Raw genomic sequence first — 25,446 nt, forward strand, 5'->3', positions numbered from 1 at the left:
ATCGAGCCCCACATCAGGCTCCTCCACTGGGAGCCTGCTTCTTCCTCTCCCACTCACCCTGCTTGTGTTCCCTCTCTTGCTGGCTGTCTCTATCTCTGTCAAATGAATAAATAAAAATCTTTAAAAAAAATAAAATAAAATAATACACTATGTGGGGTGCCTGTATGGCTCAGTTGGTTGGGCGTCAGACTCTCCGTTTCGGCTCAGGTTATGATCTCAAGGTCCTGAGTTTGGGCCCCACATGGAGCTCCATGCAGAGCCTGCTTAGGATTCTCTCTCTCCCTCTACTCCCCACCCCCCCCCAAATAAAATAAAATAAAATAAAATAAAATAAAATAAAATAAAATAAAACAAAACACTATGTGATCTTTTGTGGCTAGCTTTTTGCACTCAGCATAACCTGTTGGAGGTTCATCCATGTGTGGCATGTATCACTACTTCATTCCTTGTTACTGCTGAATAATAAGCCATCATAAAGATACACTGTATTTTGTTTGTAAACTTATTAACTGAATAACAATTAACTGTTTCAACCTTAGTTGTTTTTGACTACTTTGAATAATGATGCTGTGAGTGGACACATACAATGTGGTGGAAATTTGGTTGAAATTACATTGAATTTATAGAAGTATTTGCCAACATCTTAACAATATTGAGTGTTCCTTAATTTTTCCTATTTTCTCCTCCACAGCTATTCTCTTTCTGAGTTGTGTGACATGGTGAAACAGTTCTTTAGCTAGATTTCATATCCCAGTGTTTTTTTAAAGATGGGAACATAGCATAGAAGTTACAGTTCTTAGTTATTTTATCTTAATGCTTCTAAACGTTTGCTCATTGCCTTCACACTAGAATAACAACTTGATTGAGAACGATATTATTAAGATACACTTTCTGAGGAATTTTTAAAACAGGCTCTCGACTTTTTTTGATATGTAGTATTTTTATCTTTATTTTTTCTTTTTTCCTTTTTCTTTCTTAAAATATAAATTCAATTAGCCAACATATAGTACATCACTAGTTTCAGATGTAGTGTTCAATAATTCATCAGTTGCATATAACACCCAGTCCTTTTTCTTTGTTTAATATATTATTTTTTAAACTTTTCTGGTTGTTCATTTTTCTTATATCCTTTCATGTTTTATCTGAACATATTCCCTTATAAAATCGACTGGATAAACTATTTTATGTCTTTTTCTCCCAAAAGATCCACCCACATTACCCTTTATAGCATGAAGGGCATTATAGGTAGATCTTTTTTTTTTTTTTAATGTTCCAAGTTTTTATTTAAATTCTAGTTTGTTGACATAGAGTGTAATATTAGTTTTGGGTAGAATTTAGTGATTCATCACTTACATATAACACCCAGTGCTCATCACAAGTGTCCTCCTTAATACCCACAACCCATTAAGCCCATCTCTCCACCCACTTTCCTTCCAGCAACCCTGTTTGTTCTCTGTAATTAAAAGTCTGTTTTATGGCTTGCCTCCCTCTCTCTTGCCCCATATGTTTACTTTTTGTTTCTTAAATTCCACATATGAGTGAAATCATATGGCATTTGTCTATTTCTGACTGGCTTATTTTGTGTAGCATAACACTCTCTAGTTCCATCCACATCTTTGCAAATAGCAAGAATTCATTCTTTTTGATGGTTGAGTAATATTCCATTATATATACATATGCATATACACACACACACACACACACACACACACACACACACACACCACATCTTCTTTATCCATTCATCAGTCAATGGACACTTGGGCTGCTTCCATAATTTGGCTATTGTTGATAATGCTGCTATAAACATCGGGGTGCATGTGCCCCTTTGAATCTGTATTTTTTTGTATCCTTTGGGTAAATACGCAGTAGTGCAATTGCTGGATGGTAGGGTAGTTCTATTTTGAATTTTTTGAGGACCCTTCGTACTGTTTTCCAGAGTGGCTACACCAGTTTGCATTCCCACCAACAGTGTAAGAGGGTTCCCTTTTCTCTGCATCCTTCCCAACATCTGTTGTTTCCTGTGTTAATTTTAGCCGTTCTAACAGGTGTGAGGTGACATCTCATTGTAGTTTTGATTTGTAATTTCCCTGATAATGAGTGATGCTGAGCATTTTTTCGTGTGTTTGTTTCGCTCTAATGACTTTGGGAATGAACTGCTGTTGGTTGATTTCTGATGTTCCCTAATAAGCAAGTTGCTCTTTTTTGCCTGGTTGCTTGAAAAATTCTTTCTTAATTGATCAAGTTCCATAATGAAGTCACTTCTCACTAAATGGTAATCATTCCTTGATCATTTTCCTTATGTATATACACTGCACAATTTTATTTGTAAGTTTGTCTTTTATTCCCATTCAAAAAAAATTCCCTCAATAATACCTTTTTAATATCTCATTTATTTGATCATTCAATTTTCAACTTAAGATAAAATCCATTATCTTCACTTTGGATAAATTCTATCTATCTCTAGTAATACTATTTATCTTTACTTTAATTTTATAACTTTCCACTATCTTTCACTGTGATTAGATCAGTTTCCCATCACCTTAAGCAGTCACTTTGCTTCCACTGAATACCTATTTACTTCCTTGTGGTTTTTTTGTTCTGAGGTCTAGCAAAGGCTCAGTGCTTCTTCTTGTACAGGAATGGATGGCATGCACAGTTCATGGCTCTTAGTATTTTGTGCTATTTTTTGTAGTGAGGAATTCATCATAATGCTGTATCACCTATTTTGGTTAGAAAAGCAGTCATGCAATATTAATTTTTTTAATCTAATTTACTCTATTTTATGTGTTGATTCTTAAACTATGCCACCACTTCTGTCATTTTCCCAGAGTTCATCCTTCATTCTTGATAGTTTTGACTGTTTAATGATTTTAATTGAAAATCACTTTATTTTAGTTTTTCTCTGAAGAGATGATACAACAGTGTCTTTGGTTTTCATTGTTGTGGATGGTTTGCTATCTTTTCCTTTGCTTTGGTTCCATTATAATGGGATTAGCAATGGATTTTAAAAAATTCATTGTATTTCTTAAAACTGAGGATGATTTTTACAGTCAGTTCTGGAAAGTTCTTAGTGTATAAATAGTTCCTTCCCCTTCCTTCTATCTACTCTCTATATATCCAATTAAATGGCATGAATGCTTATTATATTATATTATTATAAAACATCTGGACAGCAATGAGGTAGAGACCCCTAGATCCAGCCTACAACATAAATTCACTTTTTTTCCCCCTGTTCTACTTCCTAATTTTCTGGTCTGTGTTGGCTCAGAGAAATACCTTTTATCTGAACTATTGGGAAAGAAAAGACTGTCATCCATGGGAACAGTTTGCGCAAAGTAGATATCTCAATAACATTTAAATCTCACAGATCATGCATGTAGGTGTGGCTAAGGGTCCCAGAATAAAGTTGTGAATGCAATGATACACTGGCTACAGATTATATTTAGGAGATGCAGGGTACCCATGGGAGAAGAGAGTTTGTCAACACTTATTCACTGGCCCTGTTCTCATATCAGGTGGCTCTGGGTCAAGTCTTTTTTTTTTTTTTTTTTCTGTTAAGGCTGATCTGCAAAACAATGGTGAACCCCCCTGGCTGGCCTCTTTTCTCTTAGCCATCTTACACAGAGCACTCTGTCCAGCCTCATCAAAGGGGGTAATCTATAAGCACAATTCATACATTAGGAAGGAGTTAGTGGGGATGGTTTTAGGTGTTCCCAATATGGTCAAAGCATTCTGGGAAAAAGTTGAGAGCAAACACCCCAGTTTTCCTTACCAATAATTGGAAGACTTGGTGACCTGGGAATAATAATAAGGTAGATGGGCATCTGTATGGTCCAGGATCTTTAATGAGGAATACCACACACCACCAAGCACACCGATCACCCAAAAAGCAGCTTCTTGATGACATAAATCTGCATTTGGACATAGAGTTCCAGCCCAGCTCTAGCCTCAGGCTTGTCCACTGCATTGCCCCTAGTTTCCAAATGCTTGGTTTCTTGGCTAAGTCTCATCCCCAGAGTGGACCCACTGGGGACCCAGCAGCTTCTTAGGTGTTGGGTACTAATAGGGAAGTCAGGAGAAGCAGCCTGTGCCCACTGGGGCACACTAAGCTTGAGGCTACAAGGAAAAATCAGAAAAGGAATGTAGTTTCAACGGCTGAGAAAGAGGAACACCCCACCAGTCTTGCCAGAGAACATACAGGTTTCTTACAAAAGGAAAATGGGGACAAAGATAAGCTGTTTTCAGTGGCTTTGTCCCCAGAAAAAAGGCAAGAGGCAGGAAGGCTCACTGGAAATAGACAAATCAGTATCTGCTCTGTGCTAAGCCCAGACCCAGATGAAACTGGGTCTGATATTATGGTCTTTGGTAATCCAGGGCACATGCAAGTTTGGGGCCTGACCCTAGAAGAGTAATATGGACTGAGGGGGGGATTTCCAGCATGCCTGAAAAGATACAAGGAGAAACTCCAGTCCCTGAGTGTTTTTAAGTGGGAATTCCTGAGTCAACAGGGCTTCTTCTTATCCAAACAAAAGGAAGGGAAAAGTGCATCATCACACAACCGTCAACAATCACAACACAGGTGCTGAGAGTCAGAGGAGATCCAGCAGGGATAGGGGCTCCAGAAACCACGAGAAATGTCCCTGGAAAATTGTCAGATTCAATTATCAGTCATCTGTCAGATGTATTCCCCTCCCTCAAACTCTCTGATTCCCTTCTGCCAGGATCCAAGGTCCTCAAGCTTGGACCGATGAAGCTAGATTCTCAGGCCACCTTTCCCACTCACTGGGTCAGGCTTTGGGAGGATATTCTACAAGTCAGAAGTTCATCCTCCATACCTTTCAAGGAGAAAAAGCTCTAGCACTGAGGTTTGCTTCCACAGAACGTAGCAATGCCTCTGAAACCTAATAGTGGGTGAATAATAATTTTTTTTGTTGTTTTAAGCTATTGAGATCTATGCTAATTTGTTATGCAGCAAATAACTAATACACCAACCACCCATATCATTTAAAAACAACAGACCAATAACCCATTCTTCTCCATCCCACAACTCCTCTACTTACATTTGTATTTATACAATGAAAGACCTTCATTCAGTTTATAACTATTAAATGTTACCTTTTGAGTGGTTAATGAGTCAATCTTCAGTCATTCCTTTACATCCTGTCTAATGTGGACCATATTTAGAAGTGACTCCTCAAAGTATTGACAGGTTACTAAAACTTTCATATAATAACTATGAAATCCTTTGCTTTTCTTTTTGTTCAGACGTCTTCAGATAGGTTTTTGCAGTTTTTTGTTTTTGCTTTGTTTTGTTTTAAATGAGAGGGCAGTTGGCCAATGTGCTGAACAGTTATTTTTTCTTAATTGTTAAGAGAGAGTCATTCTTAAAGATCTTCAGTTAATCCCGACAGCCCTTAAAGTTACTTAAAGTTCATACAATGACATTATATTAAGTACAAGCAAACACACCACCATATAATCAACAGAAAAACTCATCAAAAATCAAAACAAATCAAAAACAAATATTCTTGATTCTTTACTAAGCACTGTAGTCACTTTTTTGGGGGGGGGGATATGGCCTTATCCTCCTGGATCTCTCTCCTTCCTTAGTAAATGTTTATACATTTATATACAAAGTAATCTGCATTTTCTTGTTACTTGTCACTGGGGATAATTCATTTCCCTCAATACGAAGCTTTTATTTGGTGAGTGTTTTGTAATATGGATATAACTTAGTAATTTTGAACCCACTAATAAAGCAAATTAAGTGTACAAATGAATGAGTCCAGGATCATTCATGTATTTAAGAAAGTCAAATTCATTGAAGTTTTTTGAACATTTTCATCATTGTATTTACTGTTATCTAATTAACCAAGGTTTTATGGTCACAACATGGTATATGAATTGGTTGCTTTCATTGAATAATACCATGATATAGACTCTATTAATATGGTTAATGGATGTGAATATGTATAGAAATTTTGCTGAAGAAAGATGAAAAGATTTCTTGCCATAATCCTCATGACTGAGAATATTATGGTATCATACTCATAATTATGCTAAATTACATGGAAAAAAGGATTGCAAAAGCAATTTAGATTACTAATCAATTGACATTGTGACAGTGAGAGGGGAAATGATCTGGGTGGACTCAATCTAACCACAAGAGCCATTTAAAAATAGAGAATTTGCTTCAGCTGGTAGAGAACAGGAAATCAGAGACTAGAATGTGAAAAGGACTCAAAATGCCATTGCCACTTTGAAGATGGAGGGGGCTATGTGTCAGAGCACAGAGTAGCTTCAGAAAGCAGCCAGCAAGGAAATGGGGACTGTCACCTAACTGAGCTTGGAAGTGGATTCCAGATCTGGAAAATCTCTAGAAAATCTGCATACACTTAGATTTATCTAATAATCTGGATGTTAGTCAAATTCTGAAGAAAATGGTCTCTTTTACCACGATCACGGGTTTTTATCGTTCCCTAATGTACTAATTTCTTTGAATGGCCACATGCTGTCTTTCGTCCGTGCATTATTTGGAGCTAGATGTCCAGAGTATCCCATAACTTTGGGGTTAGAGAATGGGAGGGGACATCTTTCTCTCTTTTAACTTCTCAGTGGTGACAAGGGGTAGGGAAGGAAGGAGACAGTGCATTGCACACATCGTTTCTAGATTTTTCCACTGAACCTTCTTATGGGTCCAATTGCTCACATGTTCTTTTTATAGCGTTTATTTATTTTAATAAACAACATAACCAAAGTACTTTAAACTATTCATGTGGTTTTCTCAGTGAGAAAAGACCTGGCTAATTCAGACTTTCCCCAGCAACCTCAAAACCGGTACCTTCATAAGGCACATATACAGGCACAGGAAGGAGAGGAGATGCTGGGTTTACAGGGGCCTAGGATCATTCAAATCTCCCACTCTGCTTCAGAATGGTTAAAGATGCAAGAAACTTCATATTTCACAAAATTTGAAAGTGGACTTTTAGAGTGGCTGGACTCTGCATTCATAATAGGGGAGAAACATAATCCATTTGTGAGGAATAGCTGCCAGTGGCCCCCAAAAGCACTTTCCTTCCCATCCTGTTGGAGGCTGTGGAGACCTACACTGTTTCCCTCCTCTTGGTGTTGCCTTCCTTCCTTGGTGTAGGAATTCCATAGAGGTCCAGTGGACTTCCCTTTCTCTACCTACCTACACTCTAGACCAGTAGAAACACAATACATCCAGCTCTATGGGGTGTGGCCACAGAACAGGCAAAGAAACTAGTGTGGCTCTTTATTCAATTGACTCAACAGAAAAATCTCTCCTGATCAAACACCTGTTAAAGGTTTACAAACTTTCTTTCTTCTCCCAACCCCAGAGAGAGCACAGACAGCTCAGTGTGAATGGTACAGTTATGTGACTATACGTACAGTAGCCTTGGTTAGTTGGCTTTTGGACTCCACAGACCTAGTGTGGGGCTGGGATGGTAAACTGTATCATTTACTCTCCTTCTTCTCCCTCACAAGCAAAGGCCAAAGAAAAGGGACAATGGGAAAAGATCTTAAAAAAAAAAAAAAAAAAGAACTAAAAAGGGAAGGAGCACATGCTATCTACAGCTCTGAGCAATGAATCTCAATACAGTGACAAGAAACACTCAGCACTGCCATGGAACTTAATTTAAAGCAAGACGTAAAGTATTAGGCCACTGATAGGTCATATCTCCTCTGCTCACTCCACTATCTCTGCTAATCTCCACCTCAGAATGGGGGACAGTTCCAACAACAAGTTTCCAGTGTGGTATGAACACAGCATTGACTGGGGGTGCGTTTGGGGGTGTTCGTTGTGGCAGAGTCTGTGCTGATCGAGTCTGAGCCTGGAAACAGGAGAGGCGCTGCGTAAGTAGCCATCATGTCTCCAGCTTCACTTCAAACTTGGCAATGATTTGTCCTCGCTAAATGGGTATCTTGGGGAAAGGTCTCCAGTAACACTTTTGTCTGATGTTAGTACAGCACCGCCAGCTCTCTTTTATTTACCGTTTGAGGGGTTTATTTTTTCTGATCCTTTTACTTTCAAACTTTTTGTCATTGAATTTAATGTGTATTTCTTATTGTATAGGCATAATGGTATTACTTCTTAAAAAATTCGTTCTGCAATCTGCCTTTTGATTGGAATTTTTGAATGCTTACTCATTTCCACAGAATGTAATTACTGATAAGGTAGGATTCATCTGCTGTTTTGCCGTTTTTTCCCATATATTTTATATATATTTTTTGTTTCTCTATTCTCAATTCTGTCTTTTGGTTAAAACATACTTTTTGTGCACCTTTTTAATTCCCTTGTTTTTCCTTTTACCTATTTTTTGAGTTATTTTTAGAGTAGTCATCCTGGGGACTGCAAGTAACACTTTAACTTTAAACAATCTAGTTCAGATTAATATCATCTTATTTTTAGTACAAAAACTTTGCTCCAACATAGTTTTATTCTCTCTACTTTGTCATAAGATTGCCATAAAAATTGTCATAAAAATTACATCTTTATATTTTATAAATCTGTGAGTACAGTTTTATGATCATTTCTTCATGCAGTTTTCTCTTAAATCAGATCCGAGAAAAAAGATATACAAATAAATATATTTATAATGTTTTAATATATATCCACGTAGTTGCCTGTATTGGTGCTCTTTATTTCTTCCTGTGGATTTGAATTACTGTCTAGTCTTCTTGTATTTCAGCCTGAAGGACTCTACTAAAATAACTTACAAATATTTTTTGAGATATAAAAACTATGTTGTGATGAAAACACTTAACTATACCAGACATCATTCATATAAATGTCACAGCTGTAAATATCAACCTTTTCCTCTCTAGTGGGGGTGGTCAAGGATAACCAAAGTAAGAGGGATTAGGGAAGAAACAAAAACCTTCTTCTCAGTGCTTTTTATTACTATTTTTTTCTACTCTCCTGTATGCTAAAGATTACAAAGTGCTAACAGTTCCATTAGGGAAGCTGAATTGAAACAGCAAACAGCAAAGGGTCTTTGCATATACCCTTATAGATACACTTAGGAACTGAGTAAGCTTTGATAAAAATTAGCTGGATTTGATCTATAACATAAACTCTTCCAAAGTTTATTTAAGTAATCGATATATTACCTAGCTCAGTTATTTCAATTCATTCAATTTTAGGAAATTCTATTTTAAGTGGGAGGGTGGCCAAGCATCTGACTGGATGCAACTGCTTGTACCTCTCCAGAGGGGACACAGCCATGATATTTAAGGCAAGGCACAACATTTCCCCTGAAATGTCACAACCTCTGCAATAGGCCATAGAACGGAGCAGTTGTCAGTCAACTTTTGACAAAACTCAGACACATATAACTCCATCTATTTAGGTTCCAAGACTGGTCCCTGTTTGCTTTGAACATGACAACTCAGTAGGCTCCTGCTATCTGCCCTTTGCTATTCAAGCCCCATAATCTGTAAATCTTTTTTTTTTTTTTTCATTGCTGTTTTACGTTCCATGCCCACAGAGTTCTATTTTAAGATATTTGGAAATTTTTTCTTTCTAAATTCCCTTCTTGTGTACAAAGCTCTTTTACATGCAGTATCTCATTTATTTTACTTCCCAAAGATCTTGCTATCTATACCTATCTTACTGATCATCATGCCTCAGCTTACAGAGATACAGTGTCCTGTCTGAGGATATAAAATGGGTTATTTACAGTCGGAAGACAAATCTGACTCAAAGTTTAAGGGGGGGTGTGTGTGTGTCTGTGTGTGTGTGTGTATTCCTGCTGAGGCAGGAATTCTTGATCCTTTTGTGTTGGCAGTACTCTTGGAACACTGGAACATTAGCCCCTAAACTTGAAAGAATTTAAAAAAGACTTCAAGCCACACTAAACAAGTCAGCATAATTGCCAGGCGATAACAACCACAGTAAAACGGTGTTTCACATTGTCTTTAAAAGCATCTGCATTTACTTACTACTCACTCTGCGGCCTTTTAGCACTATACTGCATTTGAGTGGAACTATTAACTGCTCTTATATATTCACAAGACAAGAGTTCTTCCCTGCTCTAAAAAATCATGTTTCTTGCAACAGGTTTACTGTTTCAGCATACCAACACCTCTTACTAGTAGCAAATTATATGCTGTTCTGCTCAGGACCTGATATTTCTATCACCCACCCACCAATACCCACACTCACACCCACACCCACCCCCACCCCCCCGACACACACACATCTATGTAATCTGTTATCGTCTTATTCTGCTCAATATTTTCACACTGATAAAAATTTGGTGGTTTACTTTTTAAAAAAATTTTGTATTTAAATTCAATTTGATTAACATATACTGTATTACTAGTTTCAAAGGTAGAATTCAGTGATTCATCAGTTGCATGTATCACCTGGTGCTCATTCCATCAAGTGCTCTCCTTAATGCCCACCACTTAGTTAGGCCATCCCCCCACCCCCCTCCCCTCCAGCAACCCTCAGTTTGTTCCCTATAGTTAAGAGTCTCTCATGGTCTTCCTCACTCTCTGTTTTCCTCTTATTTTATTTTTCTTTTGAGAGGACTGTGGTACAAAGGGAATCAGGAGTACCTGTTAAAATTTTTCCGTCAAATGTCCTGCCAAAAAGCAATATGAAAATTAAGATGGATGATGTCTCTCCTTAAGTGCATAAAATCTGATAGTGGTTCAATGTGATATCTATACAGTTAGGATATTCTGGGAATAAGAAATTAGTGATTTACCTAGTTACTTCTTCCTTAGCAGTGCAAGGAGGTCCACGGCTAGTTTTTCAAAAGTTAATCACAATGTTTAACCTGGATGATGGGCTACCTAACTCAGTTTGTAGTAGGAGGCCGATCCTGACTGGCACAGGTGGAAATGATTGATCTACTGCCTATTTTAAAGTCAGAGAGGTCCTACATGATGCCAAATGTGTACTAATATAAATCTACCACTTATTTCGGGAAGCACTGGGTTTTATGCTTATTACTGACATGTATCAGAGCTTGATTAGCTACTTAGATGAGCTTTTACAGTAAAGTTTTAGTTCTGTAATTAAATAGTGAATAGCTTTCACACATATGCCAAGATTACCAAGGCTTATGTGAGCTGTTGTATCTCAGCCAGCAGTGTGGGAGGTAACACTAGCTGTAATCTTAATGGCTGTTAAAAGTTCATGTTTAATAGCTTTGAAAATAGAAATCCAACTTGAAAAGTCTATGCTGATACCTGAAATATGGGTGGATTTCTCAGACATTAGGTGAAGGACAATACTGACAATTACTCAGTGGATTTACAATTGTAGAAAGGCAAAATCATTCCTTGGAGCCAAGCATCTTCTTTGAGGTATGAGTGATCATGAGAAGCTGCCTGTAGTGATCAAATAAAGCACAATATTTCAGTAGCCTGCACATTGTTGTGAATTCTGTTGACAGGGTTATAATTCCTTTAGCTCCAAATAATCCTTAGTTCAGTGGACCACAAAGGCCCCCTTTAATACTGTTATCATTTATGACCTGGATCTATACTTTAAAGCAGTTCTTACTTTTATTAGTAGGAAGAGAACTAAATTACATTAGGAAATATTTAATTTATGTGATGATCATAATTTTTCCTTTGGGACCCCTCCTTCTGTAGCCTATATATTGTGCTGCTTTTAAGATGTCACATTATCTTCATGAAAAGTAGTGCTGCTTTCTCACAGAAGCCATTTTTTATAGTTATACCTCTCAGCTCTTCTACAGTGTTTCCCCTGAAGTGCCCAAAGAAATGAGAACACATTTTTATTTTAGGTTCCTTATTAAAAGCTTCATTTTCTTGGACAAATAGATTGTGTTTAAGTCCTTGGGTCAGTAGAAATGGTCTCTATAGATCTAGAATACTTAACCCAATAGATTGGCTAACATGAGCTCATACATTGAGACAGAACAGTTCTCTTAAAAATTGTTGCAGGTCTGAGTGGACATTCTTTTCTTTGAAAAGCCTAGTATTTCTAAAATTATTCATAAAACAATTTATAAAAGGTACATCCAGAGCTATGTCTAAATGAGAAAAAGATTTGGCCCCAAATTCCCTATGCTATCAAACAGATTAGACTGGTAGGTTAAGTATCAGGCCACTTGTTTTATAATAAAAGGATTCTCAAAAAGTACTTTAAATTACACTAAAGGGAAAAAAATGAATCTCTGGGCATAAAGATGTTTATTACAAGATTGCCATTTTTCATTATCATACATACTAAGAAGGTATAATTAACTATAATAAGGAAATACTTAAAATGGAATGTTGTACAGCTAATAAAAAGGTACACATATTCAGGTGACATTGCTACAGAGAATATACATAAAAAAGAATATTACATTAAAATTATATTCACATTAAACTTATAACTACAACTTACATGTTCATTTGGACAATAAGAGAATATGGCCAAATGAAAATAATTTGAATGGCAGGTAAATTGCTCCCTTTTCTTAGTGCAAGAGTTTCATTACTATTACTGTAATTTTTATTATGTCTCATGATATAAAGATAATATGTACAAATAATGGGAATCTTTAAATAGTTGTCTCCTAGTTGTTATCAGTTGCCTAAAAGGTATGTTTCAGGAATGATTACCTGGATAAAAAACAATATTGTGTTGCAATTATTAACTTGCAAACAAATGTACAGACAAATACCTACCTAGAGATAAATAATAGACAGATAGATAGACAGACAGATAAAACTGGAAAGAAGTACAAAACAAATATCCCTTAACTATCTGAATTATGTAATTTTCCTTTTCCACTGACTTTAGAAGAAACATTCTTTGATACCAACTTTTATGTTATGTTTCAGCCTTCATTAACCTAGAAATTTGGAGACAATATGTTTTATCTCCTCTAGCTGTAAAGTCTTGTGAATTATTTGGTGAAGAACTGATGATTTAAGCAGTGGTTGAACAAGGAAATTATCAAGTTTAGAAAAAGTCAGAAATATTCTTTAAGTGCCCACCCAAGAATAATTCTGCAATGTACATTTATGGAAGAGTCTTTAAAACTTTTCTATTGAGGACACCATGGCATGGCTTTGATTTAAAGCTCTCAGCTCTGGCAAAAATTAAATTTAAGTTCATTAAACTAAGCACAGTGTGTTAAATACAGATCAACTCATTACTGAGCACCAACTCAATCATTGATGAGAGCTCTTTGAAAGGCCTATCATTATAACATTAAATGTCATTTTATGACCAGACAGTAACTGCCTGATTAAAATCTTAAATGGATGGGGATCATTGAGAAGCCATATTGAAGCATCTTCTAGCTGATTATTAAAGTAAAGTCTGCAGTAAAGGGAAATATTAATGGAAATGACTAATTTCTTTGCCTCAATGTCTTTCATGTGTGTTCTCTTCTTCCCATTTCCATTGATAGAGCCCTAATTCAAGACCTAATCTCCCTTTTATTATTGCAATAGCTTTTTATAAATCTGGTCTTTCTGCTGTCATACCCCAACTTCCTTCAAGTAAATTCAAGATAAAACAGCTACAGAAAACTTCCCAAAGTCCATCTTTAAAAATGTCCATTCCTTATTTAAAACTTTTTGATAGATTTACAGTAAGAAAGTAATATTCAGCTTATTCTAACATTCAAAGCCCTTCTTACTTAATCTGAATACTATTTATTTTCTTATTTTTAATTCTATATCTTTTTTCCCCCAGAAAATAAATATAGCAACTATGGTGAATTACTTTTTGAATTACTTACTTTTCATGTTACTGTCCCTTCTACACATTGTACACACACTTCTTGCTGCTTAAAATATTCTTCCCATTTCCATACACTGAGATCTTAGCCATTTTGGGGCATCTATTTGACTATTTGAAAGTAACCCCTTTTCGTCTCTAGAATCAATCACTTCCTCTGTTTTCACCTCTAATATCACAATTATTAAATTATAATTTTCTATTAGTTTAGGAATTGGCCTATATATTATAATATGTACAACTTTGTGGATTCATTTCTTTTTTTATACTTTAACTACTAAAGTACAGAGTTTCTGGCTGTCAATTTTGTATCCTCCTCAAACCCTCTGAAGCTTCCCTAGTAGACGTAAGTCTTCATATCAGTTTACTGCGTAGATTATTATTTTATTGAGGGATATCTTAGTGTTATAATGACTCTTTGTCAATTAGCTGCCACTCTGCAGTTCAAAGCCATGGGCACAGTAATTACCATATCTGAATTAAAATTTAGTTCTATTTCTTTTTGTTTTTCTTAGTCTATAAGATTTGAAGTAAATTATAAAACTCTAAGTATCAATTTCTTAGATTTAAACTGGAATATTATAGTTGTAAGGATTCAACAAGATGATGTATATAAAGTATTTACCACATTGAAGCCAATTAACAGCTGGTTATCTTCTCTTTCCTTCCTCCTTTCACTTTTACACAAAGGAGGGTCAAATTTCATGCTAAAGATAAAGTTGCTAAAATTCTTTTTGGATGGTGAAGTTTACTATTTTGTAGTTCATTGACATCACCGTGAGTGACAGTATACCAACACCCTCTTGACAGAACCAGCAATGTGTCTCATGAAACAAATACAATGTTCTATTATTTCACAGTGAAAGTTTTTCTGAGTTTACTCAAGACCAGGCCATGTCATTGTTGATATCAATCATGGAATTGTCTTATGCACTTCCCAGATGAAACTCTTTTTTCTATCTCTCTAGTATGACCATGTGATTAGAGATAAATAAAATAACAAATATTAGGAAATAGCTAAAACGAGAATTAAATTCTTGATTACCAGTTGAAGATCTTGAGAAATTATTTTGTGATTTCCTCTTCCCTCCAGAAACTTATCTCTAAAGGATGAAAGCACCTTTCTGTTTAGGGCTATTTTCCTTACATCCCTCTCTGCATCTTACCATCACCAAGGAGCTGCCAAAGTTTCATATTTCTAAGAGTAAACCACTGTCCCCAGAGTTATTAAAGATACTTCTTAGCAAAAAGCAAATAGATAAAACCCAGAATTTTTCCGAACTTTAAAATAGTATTTAAAAAATCCCCTTTTTTTTTTTTTTGGAGGATTTAAGTATAAACTGTTGCTTAATGGGGAAGGAAGCTAATATTGAAGAGAACGAAAAAAGAGACTCGGTCATGGGGATGTAGGAGATGCAAAACTTTACCTCTACTCCTTTGGGGTCTCCTGTTCAGCTGAGAATTAAACTGCATAAGACATTAGCAGGAGAAAAGCATACACATTTATTTAACATCGGTTTTATGAGACACAGGAGCCCTCATAAGGAAATGAAGACTGAAAGGAGTGGAAAACCTAAATATTTTTATACTAGGTTGAACAAAGAGAGGCAATTGTGGAAAACTAAAATATATGCAGAGGCTAAAGGTCAGTTTGTATGGAATTCCCTCAGCTTCACTCCCCTTCTAAGACAATGAAAATGTTTCTTTTCTTCGGTTATAAGGAGGACATCTTTTATATGGGAGTTTAATTTTCTGCTTTCAGGAAGAAAAGAAAAGGTTTAGAGTGCCCTTCTTGTACCTGCTGTTTTTCAAGGACCTAAAGCTCAAAATGAGCCTACGCCAAAGTGACATATTTAAGGGTGGTTTATATACTCTGCCACCCTTTGGGGAAAGTGGAAGTGTCAACACTAGGAGGGAAGGATGCCTGATTCAGTTAGCGAAGGACATATGGAAACTACTTCTATTCACAGTCTGATGATTGAGGATTATATGAAGGAAAAATTCTTTGGAGATTTGGGGACTAATTCTCTGCCTTTGGAAAATTAAGCAAATATCCTTCCCTCAACACCCACTTAGTCTCCTGTCTTAGAACTAAACTCTCCCTGGAAGCTCATCTCTAATGACAAGGCTCAGTCACTTGGTCTCTTATTATTGAAACTGCCAAAACAGGCACAATCAATATAAGCGATGATATTGATTTAATTAAAAAACAGCAAAATGATAGATAGATATATAGTGAAAGGAAGAGAATGGACAATAGGAGCCCATTTTGGAAGATTATTACAAAATTTAAGGTGAAATATGAAATATGGTGAAGATTTGAGTTAGAGCAGTGGAAATGTAAATTAGAGAAGGAATTAAAAATGATTCTATCTCAAAAAAAAAAGAATGATTTCATCTCTGAAAGAAAATTTTGTGTGGGATTTTATGTAAAGAATAAGGAAATCCTTTGGATGGGGGAACTAGGAATATTGTGATGGCTATTCACTGTTAACAGGAACAAAAAGTAAAGTCCAGGCTTACAGAAGAATATACAGAATTCTGTTTTGCAAATTTTGAGTTTGAAGAACCTAGATTTAGATGTCAAAAAGACACCTGAAAATCTGCCCAGAGTGAAAGAAGAGTGGTTTAAGATACAGACGTGAGATATATCTATCTATATCTATATCTATATCTATATCTATATCTACACCCCTATATATAGGTAACAGAATATCACTCAGCTATAAAGAAGAATGATATCTTGCCATTTGTGACTACATGGATGGACCTACAGGGTATTATACTAAGGGAAATAAGTCAAACAGAGAAAAACAAATAACATAAGATTTCACTTACATGTGGAATATAAAAAACAAAACAAATGAATGCACAAAAAACCAAAAACAAAATAGAATCATAAATACAGAGACCAAAGTGGTGGTTGCCAGAGGGGAGGGGGTTGGGTGAATGGATGAAAGAGATAAAGGGGATTAAGAGGTGTAAACTTCCAGTTATAAAATAAATAAGTCATAGGGATGAAAAGTGCAGTATAAGGAATATAGTCAATATTGCAATATCATTGTATGATGAAAGATGGTAACTGCACTTATTGTGGTGAGCATGGCATAGAATTGTCAAATCACTGTGTTGTACACATTGTATACCTGAAACTAATACAACATTGTATGCCAGTTATATTACAATAAAAAGAGAATTTAACCCCCCAAAACCAAATAAATATTTCAAGAGTCCATATCCTGCACTTAGAAATTTTACGTTTCTAAAATATAATTTAATGTAAATAAAGTTCTTTCTAAATTTAACTAGAGTTGTCTCACAGTTATATGCTGAACCAGAAATATTGTCTACATTCTAAAGTATCAGAATGGCCATTTACTGCAGTTTTGAGGAAATGGGAAAGATGTGTAAACCAGAATAATATCCAAACTCCTAAATTTATGTAGATGTATGGAGAAGTGAAACATATTTTAAAAGGTAATACTCTGGTTTCTCTTTGATGATTTTGCTGCTAGCTGAGCAGTCCACTCCGAGGGGAGTTTGCAGATCTATTCCAGCAACACAGTGTTAAGTGGTGGAGGTAAATCAGTTTCTAGGGAAATTTCTAGATAGGTGTAGTCATCTCACCCCTGGAGGAGTAGGGATCATGGCACTGGATAAAAATAACCAGAGAAAGGGCGATTTCTAAGTTTTAGTCAATTATCATCTTTACTTTTAAATCTTTTTCCTGCTGCCAAAATTTTTAAAATTTTTAAGTGTGTCCTAGGCATAAATGGTTGAAAAACACTTATTTGAATAAATCCTATGAGTTCACGTCACAAGGAGAATTATTTTCCTCTTTTCTTTTTTTAATTGTTTTTATGTGAGAACATGGATGTTAGCTGAACCTCCTGCAGTAATCATTTCACAATATATGTATATCAAAATCATGCTGTACACCTTAAACTTACACAGTAACATATGCCAATTGTTTCTCAATAAAACTGGGGAAAAAACATGACAATTTATCAAGTTACTTTTCACAAAAATAAAAATAATATTAAAATGTGATGTTAGCATACTCATTATAACACATTTCATTATGTACAAAGCAATAATAGCATCACAAGCAGGTGGGAAAGAGGGGAGGAAATAACTTCAAGAGAATCTCTTTTGGATTGGGAACTCTATATTGTCTTGTTGGTTTTTGAAAGCAATCTCTAATGTCTATTTTATGGAAGAAGTGAAATCATACAAGTAAATGGAGGTAATGGAATGGATTGCAGGTTCTATCTCCTCCTAAATTCATGCACATGCTCCATGCTGCTCATAAGCACTGGTCTAATGATGACATCCAGGGATAACCTGAGAATGTGGTAATCTTTAAGTTTGCACTTCTGTATCTTAGAGTAGTGATTTACAAGATCAAGTTGATTATGATTATGATTACTTTGGTTATATTCTTAGAATAAAGCCTTTAAGTCATCTCAAGCTATTGTATAAGCACAATACATTTACAATTCAAATTCACTTAATGGGTTTTACCCTAAATTCATGTGTGTTACATGCTATAAATTCAGAAAAAAAATAGCTTTTTAAATGGGAACTGGAATTAGAAATATAATAGTCAGATGTACATCTAGTTTGAAGATCTAGAAATAATGTTTCAATTATATAGTTGTCAGTTAATCTCCTTTATCAGTTATCTCCTGTGTCAGTTATATCATTTATACATCAAGTATTAAGTCATTTAAGCATAGCATAGTGATTTCTAGAATAAATTATCTTCTGCATCTTCCATTAATGAATAATTGGTCTAAAAGTATTGTCAGTTGGGTCTCTTAGTTTATGCAACAGTCATTCCTTCTGCAACTAATAAACAGAGGTCAATTAGAATATGTTTGACCGTGACATGACCTACATTGTCAACAGTCTCTAGGAAACACTAGAAATAATATTTCCTCCTAAATAAATGCAAATAATAATCAGATAGTAGATGTATTTGATATTTATGAGACCCAGGAGAAATTCTTTCTATTCGAGGGACTATAAAATCTGATAAACAATCTGATCATATAAAAGATTACAAATGTAACATTCTCAGAATGCTTGTCTTTTTACCCCAGTATTTCCTACCCTGTGAGTGGCAGGATCATTGATTCCTTTGAGACTAATCGAAACTGCAGATCAACTTCCCAGACAAACTGAGCCAAAAATATTTTCAAGTAGTTTGAGGGAATTATCAGAACACATGAAAACACTGAATTCCAGATCAATTAAAATTTTCTTATCTTATTAAAAAATAATGTTTTTCTTTAATTCATTCATTTAGAAAGTATTTATTAAATCCTTGTCTTAAGTATTGTAAGGCAAATTGCATGTCTTGAAAAACTCAAATTCTGATAAGAAACCAACATGGAAGTAATTTCTACACAATGTGAAGAATGCTATAAAAGAGGAAAAATGTTCTTTGGGGAGCCCAGAGAAACAAGATACTGATTCCTGAAGAAGATCAAAGGAGATGTGGCACTGACCTAATTTCTGAAGAATTTCTTCAACTGTGAGGAGGGATAGATTAACAAATGTAACAGCATAAGCAAAGCCATGGATCTGTGAAAGGAGAAAGTATGCTCAGGGCATGAGTTCTTTGATAATAATTTTTTATATAAAATAGAAAGATGATATGTAATTGTAAAGTAAACCTTAATTGGATATATTAAATAAATACATATACACGCAAACACATACATACACACATACATATGGAATTCTTTCGTTGGGGTGTGACAGACCGTTTGAAGACTACATGCTTTGACCATATTTCATTGACTTTCTGTATAACTTCCTTTAGTAATCTGTACTGTAATATCATTCAGTGGGGTTTTATCTGAGGTTGCTTTAAAAATGAAGAGGTAAAGAGTGTTACTACATTTGCTGTAGAGATATTATATGGACATTGTTCATCGTATCATTCCAACTACGAAACTTCACATGTGAACTTTCATCTATAGTTTTATTCTATGAATGGGTTTTTTTTTTATCTTATAGATATTTGTTTTCTCCTCTGTTAAAATGTGTATCTACTGGTCATGTTTTCATTTTCATTTTGCTGTTAGGAAGCCTAAAGAAAACTTCTAGCTTGCACATGTTTCTGTCTTATTTATATTTTAACTGCTGTGAATTCCCTATTTGTGCTTGTGTTTCACCATCATTTTGTTGTATGTATTATTTCTATAAACCGTCATGATCTCTGAGGCAAGAGACAGAGTATAGCAGACTATACTGCAGTATACTAGAGTATAATAAGTAAAGCAAATATTAGTGAAACATTGTATAGTCCATGAGCTTCTTGAGTTCAAATTTTTCTCCATTTTTGGCCTTATAAGTCCTTTTAAAATTCTTATCATATGTCTATATAGTTTAGAGATAACATACGTGTATCTAATATAAATGTTACCTTTTTAAAATTTTTATTTTAAATTTGGATATAGCATACAGTGTTATATTAGTTTCGGGTGTACCACATAGTGATTCAACAATTCCATACATCACCCAGTGCTCAGCGTGACAAGTGCACTCCTTAATAAAGTTACCTTTTAAAAGAGTGTTTGTGATATCTCTCTCTCCCTAGGGGCACTATAGAAAAATGAGATTAATTTTAATGTAGATATTTAAGTGCTTTATAATATATTTCTATTCAACATCTCATCTTCATGTCTCATTTTATATGCTATAAGTTAAATGCACACTTGTCAATTATTTCTGAAGCATGTATTGTTATGCATACAGGCACTCAATAAAAATGCTCCCTGGTTTGGTCTATGGTGTCACTTTGCAAATAAGCTATTGTCTACTCCTGGGGGGGGAAAAAAACACATTCTTCTGTCTCCTCCAGTCAGAATAATAATGGAAGAAAAATTACTTTGAGGGTCTGAATTATTCAGAATGACAAAAGGGTGCTCAAAGTCTGCTTGATTAACAGAACTAACTGTACACCATGGTGTGTATTGTGTAACCCAGATTAGAGGAGTAGAAAGGAATTAAATGAATTAAATTAGAATAGGAAGGAAATGATGAGCTATCTCTCGTCTGCGTATTGTGCCAGTCAACGTAAGAACACTGAAGAGAGGTGCTTCATTGTTGAAAAGAAAGATTTTTTTTTTCTTCTTCTTTTCACTTAGCTTCCGGGACGTTCACCTGTCATTGTTTTGGGTAACCTACTCATCCGACTATACTTGTATCTCTTGGCATAGCTTTTTTCAGGGAGGCTGCTTATAGTTTAATGCCTGTAATAAAGAGATGTCTTTCACAATGTCACTGTGGGAAAATTGAGATTTTTGTTCTGGAAAAGTTTTCTGTAAATCAAATCTGCTAAATCTGTGGGGATTTGAAAACAAAACAAAACAAAACAAAACAAAACAAAACAAAACAAAACACGTTGATCTCTCCTGAAATTAGATATCGCCATTGAGCAGAAGAATAATTCACAAAATTCATGACTTGCTGTGATGATGTGATTGATGCCACTGTGGATAAACACCAGATAAATGCTCGCTAAAACTAAAAAGATCAAACATTACCATTATTTGTAACTTAATTTTTGTCCTTTGGGAAACCATTGCCTACTTTGGAAAAAGAATGGGCAGCTCCAGGGACCATATGATCATTTTCCAATTTTACTATGTTAATTTGCTGACATATAAAGACTCTGGGGGGAGAACTGACAATTTTGGATTTATTCACAAGAAAATAAAAGACTGTTTCTTTGTTCCTTTTCATGGGTTGTATTTATCTTTTCGGTAACATTGTATTCTTCTACCTTTCAGCCACCTCGTGACTCTGTCTCCTTGGTATCATTGTAATCATTCTCTTTTCATTAAATTAAAATGACTTATCCCGTTGTCTGTTCTTAGTCCTGCTTGGTGAAACCCAAACCCTGGGCCAATTCAACTACCTATCTTTATCACTACATGATGGAAATTGAGACATGCTAATGAAAACTCACATCACCACAAAAATTGATATAATTATAAATTCTGTGACCTTACCATGCCCCTATGACTATTCTGCATTTCTTTTGTTCAGTCAACATCTTTCTAGTTATTCACAACGAAAGTTTCCTATCTTATCAATATCCTCATATGTCAGTCCTCAGAAACTCATTCTCTTCCTCAGGATCATCAGAAGATCATATCTGTTCCAATTCCATTCAGAATACAGAAGCATGAGAAGGACACTTTATTCTCTCCCATAAAAATAAATTCAACATCCTTTCTTTCTTCCTTCAAATGATAATGGATGAGACATCCATCTTTTTATAAAGATAGTTTTTCTAGATGTGGTTATGATCCCATACCTTTCTACTCTCTTAGATACTTTATTCTTTTTTAAAAAATTCCCTTAGTGTCTGTATTTTTATTTTTACCTGACCAACAGTTCGTTCCTATTTTTTAAAGATTTTATTTATTTATTTATTTATTTATTTATTTATTTATTTAAGAGAGACAGAGAGCGAGCAAGGAGGGTGGGGAGGAGCAGTGGGAGCAGAGCCCAATGTGGGGCTCAATCTCATGACCCTGAAATCATGACCTGAGCCAAAACTGAATCAGACACTTAATCCACTGAGCCACCCAGGCATCCCAGTAGTTCTGTCCTTAATCTTTGAATATGTTTAATTCTCATCTTAATTTAAAAACAAACTCACTTTCCTTAACTCCAGATCTTTCCAAATGCCTTTTTATCACTATATCACCTCTAGAGTCATGAAATGAGTCAGTCTTGCTATATTCACTTCACATCACACTCACCCTTAAACTGACTTTGGTTTCCAATTATTCCACTGACAATGTTCTTACAGGAACTCCAACAACATCCATCTGCATTGCTAGATTCAATGGACACTTCTGAGATCTTGTGATGACTTATAATTTCATGTGTTAACTTCAATTTCATATGATAGTCTGAACCCAGATAGATTGTAATTCCTGTGATAGCACAGATTTTGGCTTTTTATCTACTGTACCCACAATTATATTACACAGAGCTGAGAAGTATTTATTAATGAACAAATAAATTACACAGGGTAAACATAGCTTCAGGGTAAATATTATGCAGGGTGAATATTATGATATTATAAATTATATTATTCAGTTCTAAAAAATATTTACTAATGAACAAATAAATTATACAGGATAAATTTAGCTTCAGACTGATATACTGGAATTCTTTTTTTGCACAGAATTTATATTTGCTGCTAGCTCTAAATATATAAAGCATTTAAAGAAAAGGACAAAGAAAGCTCAGAAATAAACTCACAGTTAAATGGTCAATTGATCTTTGACAAAGGAGGAAAGGATATGCAATGGGATAACAACAGTCTGCTCAACCAGTGGTGTTGGAAGAACTGTCGCAGCTACATGCAAAAGAATGAAACTGGACCACTTTCTTATACCATACACAAAAATAAACTCAAGATGGATTAAGGAGCTATATGTGAGAGCTGAAACCATAAAACTCCTAGAAGAGAGCATAGGCAGTAATTTCTCTGAGATCAGCCATAAACAACATTTTTTCTAGATAGGTCTCCTGAGACAAGGGAAACAAAAGCAAAAATAAGCTATTAGGCCTACATCAAAACAAAAAGTTTCTGCACGACGAAGGAAACCATCAATAAAACTAAAAGACAACCTGCTGAATGGAAGAAGATATTTGCAAATGACATACCTGATAAAGAGTTAGTATCCAAAATATATAAAGAACTTGTACAGCTCAATACACAAAACCCAAATAATCCAATTAAAAATGGGCAGAAGACATGAATAGACATTTGTCCAAAGAAGACATCCCGATGGCCAACAAACAAGGAAAGGTGCTCAACATCACTCATCATCAGAGAAATACAAATCAAAACCACAATGATACATTACACCAGTCAGAATGGCTAAAATCAAACCCTCAAGAAACAATAAATGTTGGCAAGGATGTGGAGAAAAAGGAACCCTCGTACCTTGTGGGTAAAAGAAAACTGGTGCAGCCACTAAGGAAGACAGTGTGGAGGTTCCTCAAAAAAAATAAAATAAAAAAAAGAATTACCCTATGATCCAGTAATCACACTACTGGATATTTAGCCAAAGAATACAAAAACAGTAATTCAAAGGGATATATGCATCCCTATGTTTACTGCAGCATTATTTGCAATAGCCAAACTATGGAAGCAGCCCATGTGTTCACTGATAGATGAATGGATAAAGAAGATGTCGTGTATATATATGCACAATGGGTTATTATTTCATCAGAATAGTATTCATCCATAAAAAGCAATGAAATTCTACCATTTGCAACAGTATGGATGGATCTAGAGGGTAAAATGCTAAGTGAAATAAGCTAGTCAGAGAAAGACAAATATCATGTGATTTCACTCACATGTGGAATTTAAGAAACAAACAACGGGAACAAAAAGAGAAAGACAAACCAAAAAAACAGACTCTTAACTATAGAGAATAAAGAGATGTTCACCAGAGAGGAGGTGAGGCTCCACTCCACCAGAATGGAGATGGGGGGTGGGAGGGAAGATAAAATAAGTGAAGGGGATTAAGAGTACACTTATCTCGATGAACACTGAGTAATATATGAAACTATTGACTCACTATATGGTACAAATGAAACTAATACAACACTGTATGTTAACTACACTGGAATTACAATAAACAAACACAAATAAAAAAACAAAAACATAAACAACAAGTAACACAGAATGAGTAAGATAAAATTCCAAATAAATATTAGGAATTATGGACCAAGAGATTAATATATAATGAATGTAATTAATGTTAAAGACTTTGTTCTGGAATTCTTTTTCATAATAATTTTAATAGAGGTATAATTTACCTACAGTAAAATGCAGAATTCTATGAGATTTGAAAAGTTAATACATCTACATAAGTAAAACCACAACTAAGATATAGAATATTTCCACTACCTAAAAAAAGTGTCTTCATGTCCCATTAAAGCCAATCCCCCTGTAGCAGAGGCAATTACTGTTCTGATTTTTATCACCACAGATGCATTTTGCCTGATCTTTAACTTTAACTTTTAAAAAACATCATGCATGAGTTTTGTTTCTGAATTCTCTCACTCAGTATATATTTTTTTGAGATTCATGCATGCTATTTTTACATTTATTCCACTATAAGGATATGACATTCGCCTCATTAAGGACAGTTCCATCATAAATAAAAAAAAAAGTTGTTATTAACATTATTGTAGAAGTCTTTTTGTGAATATATACTTTCATTTCTCTTGGATAAAAAGCTAAGGGTGAAATTGGTGGGTCAAAGCTACATATTTCTAGCTTCATGTATTTCCCGGCAAAAAGTCCTTTGTCAGTTATATGTATTTTAAATATTTTCTTCCAGTCCATAAATTGTATTTTTACTTTCTTAATGATGTCTATTGAATAGCATACACTTTAAATTTTCATGAAATAAAACAATAATTAAAAATTTTATGGTTAATGCTTCAATTTGTCTAAGAAATGTCTGCCTATTTCCAAATCATGATGTTCTGTATTTTCTTCTAGAAGATTTAGTTTTCACATTGAGGCTTATGCTCCTAATCAAACTAATTTTTGTGCATGGTATGAGAGGAAAACGGAGTTTATTTTTCTGTTTGGATTAGTTACACCAGCTCGCTTGGTTCAGAGTACTTTATTATTTCTATTG

The sequence above is a fragment of the Ursus arctos genome, unplaced genomic scaffold, assembly GCF_023065955.2.
Source record: "Ursus arctos isolate Adak ecotype North America unplaced genomic scaffold, UrsArc2.0 scaffold_18, whole genome shotgun sequence".
Classification (NCBI taxonomy): domain Eukaryota; kingdom Metazoa; phylum Chordata; class Mammalia; order Carnivora; family Ursidae; genus Ursus; species Ursus arctos.